At 44.8% G+C, this 17,114-nt stretch overlaps 1 pseudogene; it reads right to left on the reverse strand.

The window, feature by feature from the left end:
• Positions 1-455: 455 nt before the first annotated feature.
• LOC111960859 (NMDA receptor synaptonuclear signaling and neuronal migration factor-like) overlaps positions 456-17,114 on the reverse strand; it is a 66,210-nt pseudogene continuing 49,551 nt past the window's right edge.

The following is a 17,114-nucleotide window of genomic DNA, read 5'->3' on the forward strand; positions in this document are numbered from 1 at the left end:
ACATGGGGACAAAGATCGTACTTTTTGGAGAAATGTCCTCTGGTCTGATGAAACAAAAATTGAACTCTTTAGCCATAATGACCATTGTTTTGTTTGGAGGAAAAAGAGGGAGGCTTGCAAGCCGAAGAACACCATCCCCACTGTGAAGCACGGGGTTGGAAGCATCATGTTGTGAGGGTGCTTTGCTGCAGGAGGGACTGGTGCACTTCACAAAATAGGTGGCATCATGAGGCAGGAAAATTATGTGATATATTGAAGCAACATCTCAAGACATCAGTCAGGAAGTTAAAGCTTGGTCGGAAATGGGTCTTCCAAATGGACAACGACCCCAAGCATACTTCCAAAGTTGTGGCAAAATGGCTTAAGGACAAACAAGTCAAGGTATTGGAGTGGCCATCACAAAGCCCTGACCTCAATCCCATAGAACATTTGTGGCAGAACTGAAAAAGGTGTGCGAGCAAGGAGGCCTACAGACCTGACTCAGTTACGCCAGCTCTGTCAGGAGGAATGGGCCAAAATTCACCCAACTTATTGTGGGAAGCTTGTGTAAGGCTACCCGAAATGTTTGACCCAAGTTAAACAATTTAAAGGCAATGCTTCCAAATAGTAATTGAGTGTATGTAAACTTCTGACCCACTGGGAATGTGATGAAAGAAATTAAAGCTGAAATAAATCATTCTCTCTACTATTATTCTGACATTTCACATTCTTAAAATAAAGTGGTGATCCTAACTGACATAAACAGGGAATTTTTACTAGGATTAAATGTCAGGAATTGTGAAGAACTGAGTTTAAATGTATTTGGCTCAGGTGTATGTAAACTTCCCACTTCAACTTTAACTAAAACAAATCCAAATGTATTTTTGATACATTTCTTTTCAATCCGCTCTTATGTTTTCACTCACACTTTTTTAAATATTTAAAAGGTAACAGTACAGTCATAGAGATTGATGTTACATAAATGATCAGATACGGGTGGACAGAGAGATACACAGTATGGGTGTTTGCATCTTTAGATGTAGCATCGAAGGCTGAACGGAAGAGTACATATAGAACTGCTTTCAGAGCGCTGAGTCAGAGTCTGGGTCTCTAACAGTTAGAGCTTTCGGAGGTGGGTCAAGGTCCCCATGTACAAGTATTGTTCAAGTGCCAACACACCACCACATCTATTGCTACATCTGAGGGATGACATCGATATCTACCCCTCAACTCTTCACCCGTTAGTTCCCCTCAGAAACAGTACATTTTTCAAGAGCATGACACAGGCCGACAGAACAGCCACACAAAGGAAGACAAATGTGTTTGTGTTATGTTGTGTTGATTTGGCGCTGACAGAGAATACCTTGGCAGGGAATAATGCTGTGTGCGTAAGCAGGCTGGCTTTGACTAGTGTGAAGTTATGTCTTTCTCTTTTCCAACAGTAAGCAGAGCAGCTGTTCCTTGTAGACGTCCCCTGATCATTTACTGTTACTGGGTAACACTAATAGGAGCTTTGCTTGAGCTGTTGGCGATGACACCAGACCTGACATCACAAGTTATCTGCTGGAAGTGTGTGTCAGTGACTTCACTCTGTGGTGAGAAATTGAATGGTTCAGGTTGGCTATATCACAGAGGGAACACGGACACGGACACGCACACACACGCCCACGCACGCTGTATTTGTGGTCACATCATCCCTACACTTTTGGATCTGGAGCTGAATCAGTTGACATAGATAGAAGATAAATGTCTCTGTGATATACATTCATCCCAAGCAATGGCAATGATGATAACAACATCTGATAGAGTAGGGGATCAAACAAACAGAGATTATTTCATGGCTAAAACCTGAGTTATTGAAAACAGTCCATAAGAAACACCACAACGATACACATCAAAAATATCATATTCTCATATATAGAGTATTTGCATGACTAGAGCTAGGCTATATTCATGGGATGTATATACATTTATTTATGCTTCTCCAATCCAGATTATCTGAAAGAACCAACAACTACAGAACCAGAAAATTGCTATAAGCACCTCAGACACCTTTCCAGAGGGAGAGAAAGAGAGAGCACCTCAGACACCTTTCCAGAGGGAGAGAAAGAGAGAGCACCTCAGACACCTTTCCAGAGGAAGAGAAAGAGAAGGCACCTCAGACACCTTTCCAGAGGGAGAGAAAGAGAGAGCACCTCAGACACCTTTCCAGAGGGAGAGAAAGAGAGAGCACCTCAGACACCTTTCCAGAGGGAGAGAAAGAGAGAGCACAGAAGATCCCTTCATCCCTCTGTCTCTCTGTTTATACTCCATCACTCCTTCTCTCCAATCTTCAGGTCTCCTTGTCCTTCTAGCATTCCTTTGACTTGGTTTCTCTCTTTTTAACCCCTGACCTTTGTGGTTGTGTAGGAGGTGAAGAGGAGAGTTGAAATAAATAATGGGTTAGGCACACAGCGCAGTGAAAGCTGCTATGTCACCCTTCATCCTCCTCCTCTTCCTCCTCTCCCTCTTCTCCTCTTCCACCTCTCCCAGTCCTCTCCTGGATGAAAGCAGGTATGATGGGTGTTACAGTTGTGTTGAGCAGTAGGGTTGAGTTGAGCAGTGGTGTTCAGTGGGTCCTCCTGCCCCAGTATAGACTGTATGTATGCTACAGGGTGGACTTCACTTGGAGCCCCGTCACAAAAGATCTTCGTAGTCCAGGAGTTTGGAGTGCTGGCGGGTTTTCCACAGACGGAAGAGACGGAAGTCAAAGTACATCTCAATAATCTCTTTTCCTAGATAAAAGAAGTAAACATTCAATGATATGTTCCTCTACAGGGCACCTTATCTAGTTACAAATACAAGGACTGAGCTAGTTTAGATGTTCCCCTCAAGCGAGTCCACCTTAATATACTAGGTTGTGTTGCACCAACATGGATTAACTCTTAAACTGGTTGAAATCCAGGTTTATCTATTAATCATGTTGCACAAAGCTTAGTTTAAAATGTATCCTAGTTAAATGTAATTATTCTTTAAACCCAGATCAAATTGAATCCTGTCGCTCCATTGACCAGGTGTTCATTCTAAAACTACCGCTGGAGGAGGTTTAACAAGCCAGTGTATCTGCTGTATTTTTGGTGCGATTAACAGTTATGTTACTTTGGTTTATCATGTTTGTAAAAGTAAACTAGCCAGCTAACTAATTTGACAAAAAGCACAATTAATTCAATAATTTAGTCTGAAGTGAAAACTCCCTTTGCTTGCTAGCGATGAGCAGTGATGGTCTGCTTCCATAGAAATGGAATTAGAACATCATTGTTTTGGTGAATCCATTATGACATGTCACTAATCATAGTTTAAAGATCTAACCTTTATTAAACCAGATAAATTCAAGTGGTGCAACACATCTCTGTTTAAATATAATCCTAGATTTATAAAGTCTAGATTAGGTCTAACCTAAGATGAATTTTACCATGTTGGTGCAACCCACCCTTAATATACTGTGTGTGTTACACACAGATATTGAATATGAATATGAAAATAATCTCTTTAACATTTGACTGGTTATTCTCAAGAACAATATCATTTACAATGGATGGTTCAACTTTCTATCATTGTGTGTTGCCGCTATGGGAGACGTCATTCACTATTCAGGGAGCAGACTGGTTTGACCCTCTCTCACAGTGAGTCACTGTCTGCCATTAATCTTCCTGACCTTATCTAACTCACAACAAAATATCACATAATCATCCAGCCGTTGTGTAAAAGGAGGGAGGAGGAGGGAGGTGAGGAGGGAGGGAGGGAGGAGGAGGGAGGGGAAGGGAGGTCGGCGACATGAGGATAGGGTAGTGGAGGTAGCGGAGGGAGGGAAGGGGAGGGAGGGAGGAGGAGGGAGGAGGGGAGGGAGGGAGGGAGGGAGGGAAAGAGAGAGACAAGATGTTCCAGTTACAGTGAATGGACCCATAGGAGTGACAGAGGAAGAAATCAAAATGAGAGCAAATTGAAAGAGAGGTAGCAGAGAGAGAGAGAGAGAGCAGTAGCAGAGACAGAGAGCAGGAGCAGAGAGAGAGAGAGCAGTAGCAGAGAGAGAGAGGCAGTAGCAAAGACAGAGAGCAGGAGCAGAGAGAGAGAGCAGTAGCAGAGACAGAGAGCAGTAGCAGAGACAGAGACCAGTAGCAGAACAGAGAGCAGTAGCAGAGACAGAGAGCAGTAGCAGAGGAGAGAGCAATAGCAGAGACAGAGAGCAGGAGCAGAGACAGCGAGCAGGAGCAGAGACAGAGAGCAGTAGCAGAGACAGAGAGCAGTAGCAGAGAGAGAGAGCAGGAGCAGAGACAGAGGGCAGGAGCAGAGAGAGAGAGAGCAGGAGCAGAGAGAGAGAGCAGGAGCAGAGACAGAGAGCAGTAGCAGAGACAGAGAGCAGAAGCAGAGAGAGAGAGCAGGAGCAGAGACAGAGAGCAGGAGCAGAGAGAGAGAGAGCAGGAGCAGAGAGAGAGAGCAGGAGCAGAGACAGAGAGCAGTAGCAGAGAGAGAGCAGTAGCAGAGCGAGAGAGCAGTAGCAGAGAGAGAGAGCAGTAGCAGAGAGAGAGAGCAGTAGCGAGAGAGAGAGCAGTAGCAGAGAGAGAGAGCAGTAGCAGAGAGAGAGCAGTAGCAGAGAGAGAGAAGCAGGAGCAGAGAGAGAGAGAGAGCAGTAGCAGAGACAGAGAGCAGTAGTAGAGAGAGATAACAGTAGCAGAACTCCTTCCGGGCCTCCCGGGTGGCGCAGTGGTCTAGGGCACTGTTACGCAGTGCTAGCTGTGCACCAGAGACTCTGGGTTCGCGCCAGGCTCTGTCACAGCTGGCCGCGCCCGAGAGGTCTGTGGGGCGACGCACAATTGGCCTAGCGTCGTCCGGGTTAGGGAGGGTTTGGCGGTAGGATATCCTTGTCTCATCGCGCACTAGCGACTCCTGTGGCAGGCCGGCGCAGTGTACGCTGACCAGGTCACTAGGTGTACAGTGTTTCCTCCGACACATTGGTGCGGCTGGCTTCCGGGTTGGAGGCACGCTGTGTTAAGAAGCAGTGCGGCTTGGTTGGGTTGTGCTTCGGAGGATGCATGGCTCTCGACCTCATCTCTCCCGAGCCCGTATGGGAGTTGTAGCGATGAGACAAGATAGTAACTACTAACAATTGGATACCATGAAATTGTGGGAAAAAGGGGGTAAAATACAAAAAAAAAATATATATATGTTTTAATTATAAAAATATAAAAAAACAGTTGCAGAGACAGAGAGCAGAAACAGGACGAATGGGCAACAGGGATAAATGAAAAATGTGAGGGACAGAGAGAGAGTGTAAGAAGGAGAAATAATAACACTTTTAATTGAGGGAACAAGTCCATCAATAAATACTTACTTTGAAATACATGTATGTATGTATGTATGTATGTATGTATGTGTGTGTGTGTGTGTGTGTGTGTGTTGTGTGTGTGTGTGTGTTGTGTGTGTGTGTGTGTGCGTGCGTGCGTGGTGCGTGCGTGCGTGCGTGCGTGCGTGCGTGCGTGCGTGCGTGCGTGCGTGCGTGCGTGCGTGCGTGCGTCTGACAGTCCTCACCCTGTGGCGACAGCTCCAGTGGTGACTCAAATTCGATGGAGTAAGGCCTCATCAGGTTCTTTAGCTTCTGGAACAGCTGTTGGCCAACAATAAGAACAGACACAATTAATCCTCCAGCCTGGCCTTAGAACCTGGCTCTTCCTCCTGCTAGGTCCTGACGGGGTCCTCCAGCCTGGACCTAGCACCCGCCACAGTGAGCCTCCAGCTCCAAGCTTTATGGCTGCGGAAAACTGCGCATTCATCTAAGATGGGTGACAGGGAGGGCGAAAGAGAAGAGAGAGAGAAAGCGCGTGTGTAGAAGGAAATGTTCAAAGGCACCAGTGATTGCCAGTCTATGTGTGTTCCTTTTTCTCTACTCTGTGATGACACCGCCTGCTCTGAGGAACACCTCTCCATACTCACCTCTGGAGACTTGCCCTCAAGAGAGAAATCAAAGAATAGCTCATCTGTAATTGAATGGATCTAGACATACTGGCTGATAACTCTCATTCCAGGAGCCTTTGCTGTAGTGTTTTATTGAAGCTTGATTTCTCTTCAGGGAGCACAACTGTCTTCACTTAGCAGGAAGCCCATCCGAGCTGTTTCTTCTGATCTGCCAACCTGTGTCCTCAAGTCAAAACACCGCGCCAATACAAATAGAATGATAATGCGCTGGGGTATGAGTCAAGGCCAATACAAATAGAATGATAATGCGCTGGGGTATTGAGTCAAGGCCAATACAAATAGAATGATAATGCGCTGGGGTTATGAGTCAAGGCCATACAAATAGAATGATAATGCGCTGGGGTATTAGTCAAGGCCAATACAAATAGAATGATAATGCGCTGGGTATTGAGTCAAGGCCAATACAAATAGAATGATAATGCGCTGGGGTATTGAGTCAAGGCCAATAACAAATAGAATGATAATGCGCTGGGTATTGAGTCAAGGCCAATACAAATAGATGATAATGCGCTGGGGTATTGAGTCAAGGCCAATACAAATAGAATGATAATGCGCTGGGGTATTGAGTCAAGGCAATACAAATAGAGAATGATAATGCGCTGGGTATTGAGTCAAGGCCAATACAAATAGAATGATTATGCGCTGGGGTATTGAGTCAAGGCCAATACAAATAGAATGATAATGCGCTGGGGTATTGAGTCAAGCCAATACAAATAGAATGATAATGCGCTGGGTATTGAGTCAAGGCCAATACAAATAGAATGATAATGCGCTGGGGTATTGAGTCAAGGCCAATACAAAAGAATGATAATGCGCTGGGGTATTGAGTCAAGGCCAATACAAATAGAATGATAATGCGTGGGGTATTGAGTCAAGGCCAATACAAATAGAATGATAATGCCTGGGGTATGAGTCAAGGCCAATACAAATAAATGATAATGCGCTGGGGTATTGCAGTCAAGGCCAATACAAATAGAATGATAATGCGCTGGGGTATTGAGTCAAGGCCAATACCAAATAGAATTGATAATGCGCTGGGGTATCGAGTCAAGGCCAATACAAATAGAATGATAATGCGCTGGGGTATTGAGTCAAGGCCAATACAAATAGAATGATAATGCGCTGCGGGTATTGAGTCAAAGGCCAATACAAATAGAATGATAATGCGCTGGGGTATTGAGTCAAGGCCAATACAAATAGAATGATAATGCGCTGGTGGTATTGAGTCAAGGCCTATACAAATATAATGATAATGCAATGGGGTATTGAGTCAAGGCCAATACAAATAGAATGATAATGCACCTGGGTATTGAGTCAATGCCAATACAAATAGAATGATAATGCGCTGGGGTATTGAGTCAAGGTCAATACAAAATAGAATGATAATGCACCCTGGGTATTGAGTCAAATGCCAATACAAATAGAATGATAATGCGCTGGGGTATTGAGTCAAGTCAATACAAATAGAATGATAATGCGCTGGTGGTATTGAGTCAAGGCCAATACAAATAGAATGATAATGCGCCGGGGTATTGAGTCAAGGCCAATACAAATAGAATGATAATGCGCTGGGGTATTGAGTCAAGGCCAATACAAATAGAATGATAATGCACTGGGGTATTGAGTCAAGGCCTATACAAATGGAATGATAATGCACTGGGGTATTGAGTCAAGGCCTATACAAATGGAATGATAATGCACTGGGGGTATTGAGTCAAGGTCAAGAAGGAGAATTCTAAGAGTCAGATCCCCAGATCCAGAATTCTGAGTATAGGAGGAGTACTTGTTGGAACTGTAAATGATGACATATCACACAGTCAATATGTGATAAAAGTCTACTGCTGAGCAGGAAACGGTTGGTTAGCTGCATTCTGAGAAGGTTTTTTGATTTTTTTAGAGGGTGTTCAGTGGAGCAGGAACCATGACCTGACTATAACTCTGAAAGGTAGAGAGAAGGAGAGGAGGAGTGGAGAGGAGGAGAGGAGGAGTGGAGAGGAGGAGTGGAGGAGTGGAGAGGAGGAAAGGAGGAGTGGAGAGGAGGAGTGGACATTTGCCCTGCATCTGTCTCACACACACGCATGCACAAGCAAACGCTCATCTATGCAGGCAGGCAGCCAGGCAGAGACACACGCTCACTCACTCACTCACTCAGTCATTCACTCACTCACTCACTCACGCTACATACACCTCCTATGCACACATATTCATGCTCAAACCTTCAGACAGACACTGATGCAGAAACTAAGGTCACATATATACATACGGTCTTTACCCCCATCATAGATAAGATGTACACAATCACTTTCATAACCTTTGACATCACATGTCTGTTTCCGTGGTCTCTAGATCCACAGTCAGACAAATAATGAGAGAGGAGACAGCAGAGAGGACGGCAGAGCAGAGCCTGGGGACTAGAGGGTTGTTTATAGTGCTTAACCAGACAGCTATCTTGGCCCCAGCATTTTACTGTACTGTATACTCCCCTTAACAGCTTCACAACAGAGATGCCAGAGAGCACTTCACATTATGTAACTAACAACGCCAAGCACTTTAGCAGAGAGTGTGTCTATGTGTGTGTACACACTCTGTTTATGTGTGTGTGTGTGTGTGTGTGTGTGTGTGTGTGTGTGTGTGTGTGTGTGTGGTGCGTGCGTGCGTGCGTGCGTGCGTGCGTGCGTGCGTGCGTGCGTGCGTGCGTGGCGTGCGTGCGTGCGTGTGGCTTTAAGTGGAGAATGGTGTAGCAGCCTCTCCCCTGTCACAGTCACTTGGTCCCTGTGCCTCTCTGCCAAATCCAGAAACATGACTCAGGATGAGATAATGGGCTCTTATGGAGGGATGGGCTCTTGAGAGGGAAAGACAGTAGAGAGTAGAGAGGGAGGGAGAGAAGTAGAGAGGGAGGGAGAGACAGTAAGAGAGAGAGGAGGGAGAGAAGTAGAGAGAGAGGAGGGAGAGAAGTAGGAGAGAGGAGGGAGAGAATAGAGAGAGAGGAGGGAAGAAAGTAAGAGAGAGCAGGAGGGAGAGAAGTAGAGAGAGAGGAGGAGAGGGAAGTAGAGAGAGAGGAGAAGAGAGAGAGGATGGAGAGTAGAGAGAGAGGAGAAGTAAGAGAGAGGAGAAGTAGAGGAGAGGAGGGATAGAAGTAGAGATGAGAGGGAAGAGAGAGAAGAGAGAGAGAGGAGAGAGAGGAGAGAGAATAGAGAGAGAGGAGAAGTAGAGAGAGAGGAGAAGTAGAGAGAGAGGAGAAGATAGCAGAGAGAGGAGGGAGAGAAGATAGAAGAGAGAGGAGGGAAGAGGAGAGAGAGAGAGAAAGGAGGGGGAAGTAGAGAGAGAGGAGGGAGAGAAGTAGAGAGAGAGGAGGGAGAGAAGTGAGAGAGAGGGGGAGAGAAGTAGAGAGAGAGAGGGGAGAGAAGTAGAGAGAAGGAGGGAGAGAAGAGAAGAGAGAGGAAGTGGAAGAGAAGTAGGAGAGGAGAGGGAGAGAGTAGAGAGAGAGGAGGGAAGAGAAGTAAGAAGAGAGGAGGGAGAGAAGTAGAGAGAGGAAGTAGAGAAGAGGAAGGGAGAGAAGTAGAGAGAGAGGAGGGAGAGAAGTAGAGGAGAGAGGATGGATAGAAGTAGAGAGAGAGAGAGGGAGAGAAAGAGAGAGAGAGGAGGAGAAGAGAAAGTAGAGAGAGAGGGAGGGAGTAAAGTAGAGAGAGAGGAAAGCGGAGAGAAGTAGAGTAGAGAGGAGGGAGAGAAGTAGAGAGAGAGAGAGGGGAGAGAAGTAGAGAGAGAGGAAGGGAGAGAAGTAGAGAGAGAAGAGGGAGAGAAGTAGAGAGAGAAGAGGGAGAGAGGAGAAGTAGAGAGAGAGGAGGGAGAGAAGTAGAGAGAGAAGTAGAGAGAGAGGAGAAGTAGAGAGAGAGGAGGGAGAGAAGTAGAGAGAGAAGTAGAGAGAGAGGAGAAGTAGAGAGTGAGGAGGGAGAGAAAGAAAGACAGCGATTCTCAACTCTCTCCATATATTAGCAAGGCACCATACTGAGTCACATAAAGTAAGGAGTGTGTGTATGTGTGTGTGTGTGTGTGTCATTAAAATCCAGACTGAAAATATTTACACAAGAAGCAACCTAATATCACACAGTCAACTCTAGTCATTTGGTAAGTTCACCATTCTGCGATTCTCACTGTTAAACATCGCACAGCGTTCAACACAATGCTCTTTATGTCATCATTTGATCTGATCAGTCAACACCAATTTTTCTAAAGTAACCTGGTATGTGTGTGTTTTAACATGTGAGAGATGTAGTGTACCTTCTCTCCATTGGGGTTTCCCTGGACGTAGCAGCCCATAATGTGGATGAGGTTGGGTTCAGGGTTCACTTTGCTCATAAACCGACTCAGCCTCCTCCAGAACCTGTTGTAGGACATGGTTCAGTTACAACAATCCTGCTACTCGAACAGTACTAACACAGAGACAGGAACTGTGTCTGCATCCCAAATGGTACCCTATTCCCTATGCAGTGCACTACTATTCGCCAGGGCCCGTAGGGCCCATAAGGCTTTGGGCAAAAGTAGTGCTGTGTGCCATTTGGGACACATAAGAAGTATGGCTGCTGTATGAAGAGTAAGACTGATGACACTCACTGACTCATGTCCTCCTCTTTCTCCACCTTGGCGAATGTGGCCACTTTATTCTTCAACAGGTACAGATGCCCTGGACCTCCCTAAGAACCTCACAGAGATGTAGCTTTTCAAGTTCCCAGCCAAGATTAAAACCAACACCACTACACCACTACACCACTACTCACATAACATGGCAGGATTCCATTGAGAGAAAAACACAATTATCTCCTCGACCTCCAGAGTTATGTTCACTAATTGGAGGTGTAATCTATCTTTCCACTGGGAATTACAGAATTCAGCATAAAACACCATTTTTCTTTTGTTCTTTCATAATCATTGTCATCTTCTCTCTTCTCCCCTTTCTTTCTCTCTCAACTTTCTCCCTGTATTCACCTGACAGAAGATGAGCATCCTCCAGATTCTGCTGCCTCTTCCTGTAGGCTGTTAGCTTCTTGTCAATCTCCTCTGGAGAGAGAGAAACAGAGGGGTTGAAGAGAGAGAGGAGAAACAGAGAGAGGGTTAGAGAGAGAGAAACCAGAGGAGGGGTTTAGAGAGAGAGAGAGAAACAGAAGAGAGAGGGGTTAGAGAGGAGAGAAAACGAGAGAGAGGGGTAGAGAGAGAGAAACAAGAGAGAGGTTAAAAGAGAAACAGAGAGAGAGGGGTTAGAGAGAGAAAACAGAGAGAGAGGGGTTAGAGATGAGAGAAACAAAGAGAGAGGGGTTTAGAGAGAGAGAAACAAAGAGAGAGGGGTTAGAGAGAGAGAAAAAGAGAGAGAGGGGTTTAGAGAGAGAAAACAAAGAGAGAGGGTTAAGAGAGAGAAACAGAGAGAGGAGGGGTTAGAGAGAAGAGAAACAGAGAAGGGTTAGAGAGAGAAAACAGAGAGAGAGGGTTAGAGAGAGAAAACAGAGAGAGAGGGTTAGAGAGAGAGAAAAAAGAAGAGAGGGGTTAGAGAAGAGAGAAACAGAGAGAGGAGGGGTTAGAGAGAGAGAACAAAGAGAAGGGTTTAGAGAGAGAGAAACAGAGAGAGAGGGTAGAGAGAGAGAAACAGAGAGGGGTAGAAGAGAAACAGAAGAGAGAGGGTTAGAGAGAGAGAAACAGAGAGAGAGGGGTTAAGAGAGAGAAACAAAGAGAGAGGGTTAGAGAGAGAGAAACAGAGAGGGGTAGAGAGAGAGAAACAAAGAGAGAGGGGTTAGAGAGAGAGAAACAGAGAGAGAGGGGTGAGAGAGAGAGAAACAGAGAGGGGTTAGAGAGAGAACAAAGAGAGAGGGGTTAGAGAGAGAGAAAAGAGAGAGAGGGGTTAGAGAGAGAAACAGAGAGAGAAAAGAGAGGAGGGGTTAGAGAGAGAGAAAGAGAGAAACAGGAGAGGGGTTAAGAGAGAGAGAAACAGAGAGGGGTTAGAGAAGAGAAACAGAGAGAGAGGTTTAGAGAAGAGAGAAAGAAGGAGAAACAGAGAGAGGGGTTAGAGAGAGAGAAAGAAAGAGAAACAGAGAGGGGTTAGAAGAGAGAAACAGAGAGGGTTTAGAAGAGAGGAAACAGAGAGAGAGGGGTTACGAGAAGAAAGAGAGAGAGCAGGGGTGAGAGAGAGAAACAGAGAGGGGTTAGAAGATGAGAAAGAGGAGAGAGAAAAAGAGAGGTTTAGAATGAGAGAAACAGAGAGAGAAAGAGAGGGGTTAGAATGAGAGGAAGAAACAGAGAGAGAAAAGAAGGGTTAGGAATGATGAGAAAACAGAGAGAGAGGGGTAGAGAGAGAGAAAACAGAAGAATGATAGAATGAGAGAAGAAAGAGAAGAGAGAGGGCGTTTAGAAGAACCAGAGAGAGAAAATAGAGGCGGAGGAGAGAAACGGAGAGAAAAAGAGAGGGGATTGAGACAGAGGAAAGAATTGAAAGAGAGAAACATAAAGGAGAGAGGGTTAGAGAGAGAAGGACGAGAGGGTTAGAGAGAGAGAAAAGAGAGGAGAAACAGAGAGGGAGAAGAGAAAGGAAAGAGAAGAAAAGAGAGGGGTTAGAAAGGAGAGAAACAGAGAGAGAAAAGAGAGAGGGTTAGAATGAGAGAAACAGAAGAGAGGGGTTAGAGAGAGAGAAAGAGAGAGAGAGAGGGGTTAGAGAGAAAGCAAAGAGAGAGAAAAAGAGAGGGGTTAGATGAGAGAAAGAGAGAGAGAGGGTTAGAGAGAGAGAAAAGAGAGAGTTAGAATGAGAGAAAGAGAGAGAGAGGGGGTAGAGAGAGAAAAAGAGAGAGAAAAAGAGAGGGGTTAGAGAGAGAGAAAGAGAGGGTTAGAATGAGAGAGAGAGAGAGGGGTTAGAGAGAGAGAAAGAGAGAGAAAAAGAGAGGGTTAGAATGAGAGAAAAGAGAGAGAGGGGTTAGAGAGAGAGAAGAGAGAAAAGAGAGAGGTTAGAGAGAGAGAAAGAGAGGAGAGGGGGTTAGAGAGAAAGCGAAAAGAGAGAGAAAAAGAGAGGGGTTAGAATGAGAGAAAGAGGGGTTAGAGAGAGAGAAAGAGAGAGAAAAAGAGAGTGGTTAGAATGAGAGAAAGAGAGAGAGAGGGGTTAGAGAGAGAGAAAGAGAGAGAAACAGAGAGGGGTTAGAGAGAAAGCGAAAGAAAAAGAGAGGGGTTAGAATGAGAGCAACAAGCAGTACAGTAAAAATAGATTTCCCCACACTAAAAGACAGCTATATGGAACACTGCATTATTCTCACTGCATAATGTGTCCCACTCCACAAACATGTCTGCGTCCCAAATGGCACACTACTCCTGAGTGGCCCAACGGTCTAAGGTAATGCATCTCAGTGCTAGAGGCGTCACTACAGACCCTGGTTCGATTCCAGGCTAAATCACAACCGGCCGTGATTGGGAGCCCCATAGGGCGGCGCACAATTGGCCCAGCGTCGTCCTGGGTTAGGTTTTGGCCGGGGTAGGTCGTCATTGTAAATAAGAATATGTTCTTAACTGACTTCCCGAGTTAAATAAAGATTCAATAAAATAAAAAAACTAAATAGTGCGCTACTTTTGATCAGGGCCTATAGGACTGATCAAAAGTAGTGCGCTATATAGGGAATATACTGCCATTTGGGATGAAGATTTTAACAGAACTAACAGACATAGTCACATAAAGGGCAGTTTACCTACCGAGGATATCATCAAACGTAGCATGTTCATGGTCCTGGAGAGACAGAGATTATAAAGGCAATATCCTTCACTGAATATTATACATGATAACTGATGTATTATCACCTGTGCATACAGACACATAGAGAACAGGGTGACGGTGTGTGCGTGCGAGAGAAAGCCACTCACATAGAGGATGGGGATGATTGAGGGGTCATCCCTGCGGATGATGGTGGGAACGTACTCTGCCTTGGGGACTTTGGAGGAGATCAGCTGAGAGTGAGAGATGGAGAAAGAAGAGAGACGAAGAGAAAGGAGTGTCCCATTCACTCTGCTGTGTTCTGTCTGTCAACCAGTGCCTGTAGGGACCTGAACATTCATTATTCACACTAGTCTGTCTGCGTAGCCAAGATGCATTGTACACTGAGTGTATAAAACATTAAGAACACCTTCCTAATATTAAGTTGCACCCCTTTTTGCCCTCAGAACAGCCTCAATTCATTAGGGCATGGACTCTACAAGATGTCAAAAGCGTTCCACAGGGATGCTGTCCCATGTTGCCTCCAATGCTTCCCACAGTTGTGTCAAGTTGGCTGGATGTCCTTTGGGGGGTGGACCATTCTTGATACACACAGGAAACTGTTGAGCGTGAAAACCCCAGCAGCATTGCAGTTCTTGACACACTCAGACCGGTGTGCACTTAAATATGTTGTCTTGCCCATTCACCCTCTGAATGCCACACATACACAATCCATGTCTCAATTGTCTCAAGGCCTAAAACTCCTTGAACCTGTCTCCTCCACTTCATCTCTACTGATTGAAATGGATTTAACAAGTGACATCAATGATCATAGATTTCACCTTGATTCACCTGGTCAGTCTATGTCATGAAAAGAGCAGATGTTCCCAATATTTTGTACACTCAGCGTGTGTACTGGTATCAAACAGGATTCCACTTGAATTAAATTCCATTTTATTTCAATCAGTTAAGGATCAAAAAGTAGCCCATTGATTTATATAAGGTCTTTTGAGTACATTTGAGTACTACTTGGCACTCACATAACATAGCAGGATTCCATTGAGAGAAAAACACAATTATCTCCTCGACCTCCAGAGTTATGTCACTAATTGAGGTGTAATCTATCTTTCCACTGGGAATTACAAAATTCAGCATAAAACACATTTTCTTTTGTTATTTCATAATCATTGTCATCTCTCTCTCTTCCCCTTTCTTTCTCTCTCAACTTTCTCCCTGTATCACCTGACAGAAGATGAGCATCCTCCAGATTMTGCTGCCTCTCCTGTAGGCTGTTAGCTTCTCGTCAATCTCCTATTTTCATTCATATCTTAAAGAATCACGACTGCCGTGACATTCCAACACAGTAAACATGCTCACATGCAGCCAGTCCTCATTGGGTAAACCTGGGAACTTTGAGAAAGTTAGAAGAATTGTTCAACCCTAGTCCCTCACCATAATTTTGGGTGGGATGAAGTCATCTCCCTCACAGGCCAGTCTCTCCATCTCCCTCTCCTCCTCCCAGTCTAGGTCCTCACGCTCCCCCTCATCCAGAGTCCCACACGAGGCTGGCAGGTCCCCACCTATCCCCCAACAAAGAGAGCAGGCACACCGTTAGAGAGAGAGCTGGGGAGGAGACGGGAGAAAGATTGGATGAGAAGACGGGAGACATGGCGTAAGAGAGGGGGGAGGGAGAGGAGGGGAAGAGATGGACAGAGAGAAAGCAAGCAATGGAATAATAGAGAAAGAACGAGAAAGGCAGATGGAGGGAGAGAGAGTGGCAGGGAGTGAGCAAGGTGGTAGTAGAAAGTGACAGTGAGGGACAAAGAAAGACAGAGGTGAAGTGACAGAGGATAACAACCATCCAGAGGAATAGTTGGAAGAAAATGAAGAAAAAAAGAAAGGAAAATAGTCTAGTCAAAGAGGAAAGCAGAGGTAAGAAAGAGAATGGGAAAGGTGACAGGGTAGATCAACAGCTTGTGCCAATCATTAGGAAAAAAACACACTGGGCTGTCAGAGAAGAAGAACGTTTCAAGACACAATTATACCTGGTGCCATTTCAGTGTCATAAACAGTAACCTCTATCATCAGACCGTGAGAGACGCAGAGGCACAAAGTAGATGGAAAAACAGAAACAAACACACAAACATTGAAAAACATTCAAGAGACTACAGAGAAAAAGACATGCAGACATATAAACATACAGTGTGTATACACACACACTCCCAGACCGGCGCTTGACACACTCCCACACCATTTGAGACAAATACTCACAGAGAAAGAGAGAGAGCATCACAAATTTGGAGACAGACCCACGGTCAGAAGGAGACAGACAGACAGGGTCAGAGTCAACAGCAGGGACAGCCGATTAGTGTGTGAGGGTATAAGTGTGTTTGTCTGTATGTGAGTGTGTGTGTGTGTGTGTGTGTGTGTGTGTGTGAGTGTGTGTGTGTGTGTGTGTGTGTATCAGTGGAGTCTGCTGGGAGGAGCTAAAGGAGGAAGGGCTCATTGTAATGGCAAACTGCTGAGGGTCCAAAAAGGTGACACTTTTTTTTTGTTGCACTGAAAAATGCAATAAATCCCTGCTAGGAGGAAATGCAGGTTTTAACTAATTAAACAACAAAGAATATGATCTACATGATCAGTCTCTGTGTGTAAAATAAAAAGTGGTTCATGTGAACCTAACTCAAAGCAAAAAAATGTAAAGAAAGCAATCCAATGTTAATTGTTGCCTAGACTTTACTACACTCAAATCTTGAGAAACCCCCCCACTAATATTGCAGTTAGCCATGACAGCATTTATAATAGAATGCTTGTTACCATGTGATATGGAATTTTATTATCAATGTTCATACATTTCAATTATTCTAATCGGTCTGCAAACCAGAGTTTGTAAAGTTCTGGTTTAAATGAAACAGACAGAATTCCCAGAGCTCTGCAGTTCATATACAAAGACATTCCTTTTATACCATTCTTCTCACTTACGCACACACATGCACACTAACATTAGGAGAGCTATCTTCTTCTCCAGAGTTCTCACCACAGTTTATCACTACCCAGCCGAGAGTTCCATTCCCCCAGATTAGGGAAACCTGGAGGGGTACTCCCTGTCCTATCACAATTTCTCAGAGTTCTAGCCGGGTTGGTTGAAACACAGTTTAATTGTCCTCTGTGTTTTCTTTAGGCACACACATGCACTCCTCTCTTCCCCAGTCCAACCTAGTTGGACTTATGTTTAATATTTGTATTATTCCTTATATATGCTCCATAACCTATACTCCCTAATGGTTATGTTTCCGGGTAGAATTATTTAATCATTATCTGTAACCTTATAAATTATTTTATCACCATGACAGCCTTTATAATAGAACGCTTGTTACCATGACAGCCTTTATAATAGAACGCTTGTTACCATGAC

This window comes from Salvelinus sp. IW2-2015, linkage group LG4q.1:29, assembly GCF_002910315.2.
Source record: "Salvelinus sp. IW2-2015 linkage group LG4q.1:29, ASM291031v2, whole genome shotgun sequence".
NCBI lineage: Eukaryota > Metazoa > Chordata > Actinopteri > Salmoniformes > Salmonidae > Salvelinus > Salvelinus sp. IW2-2015.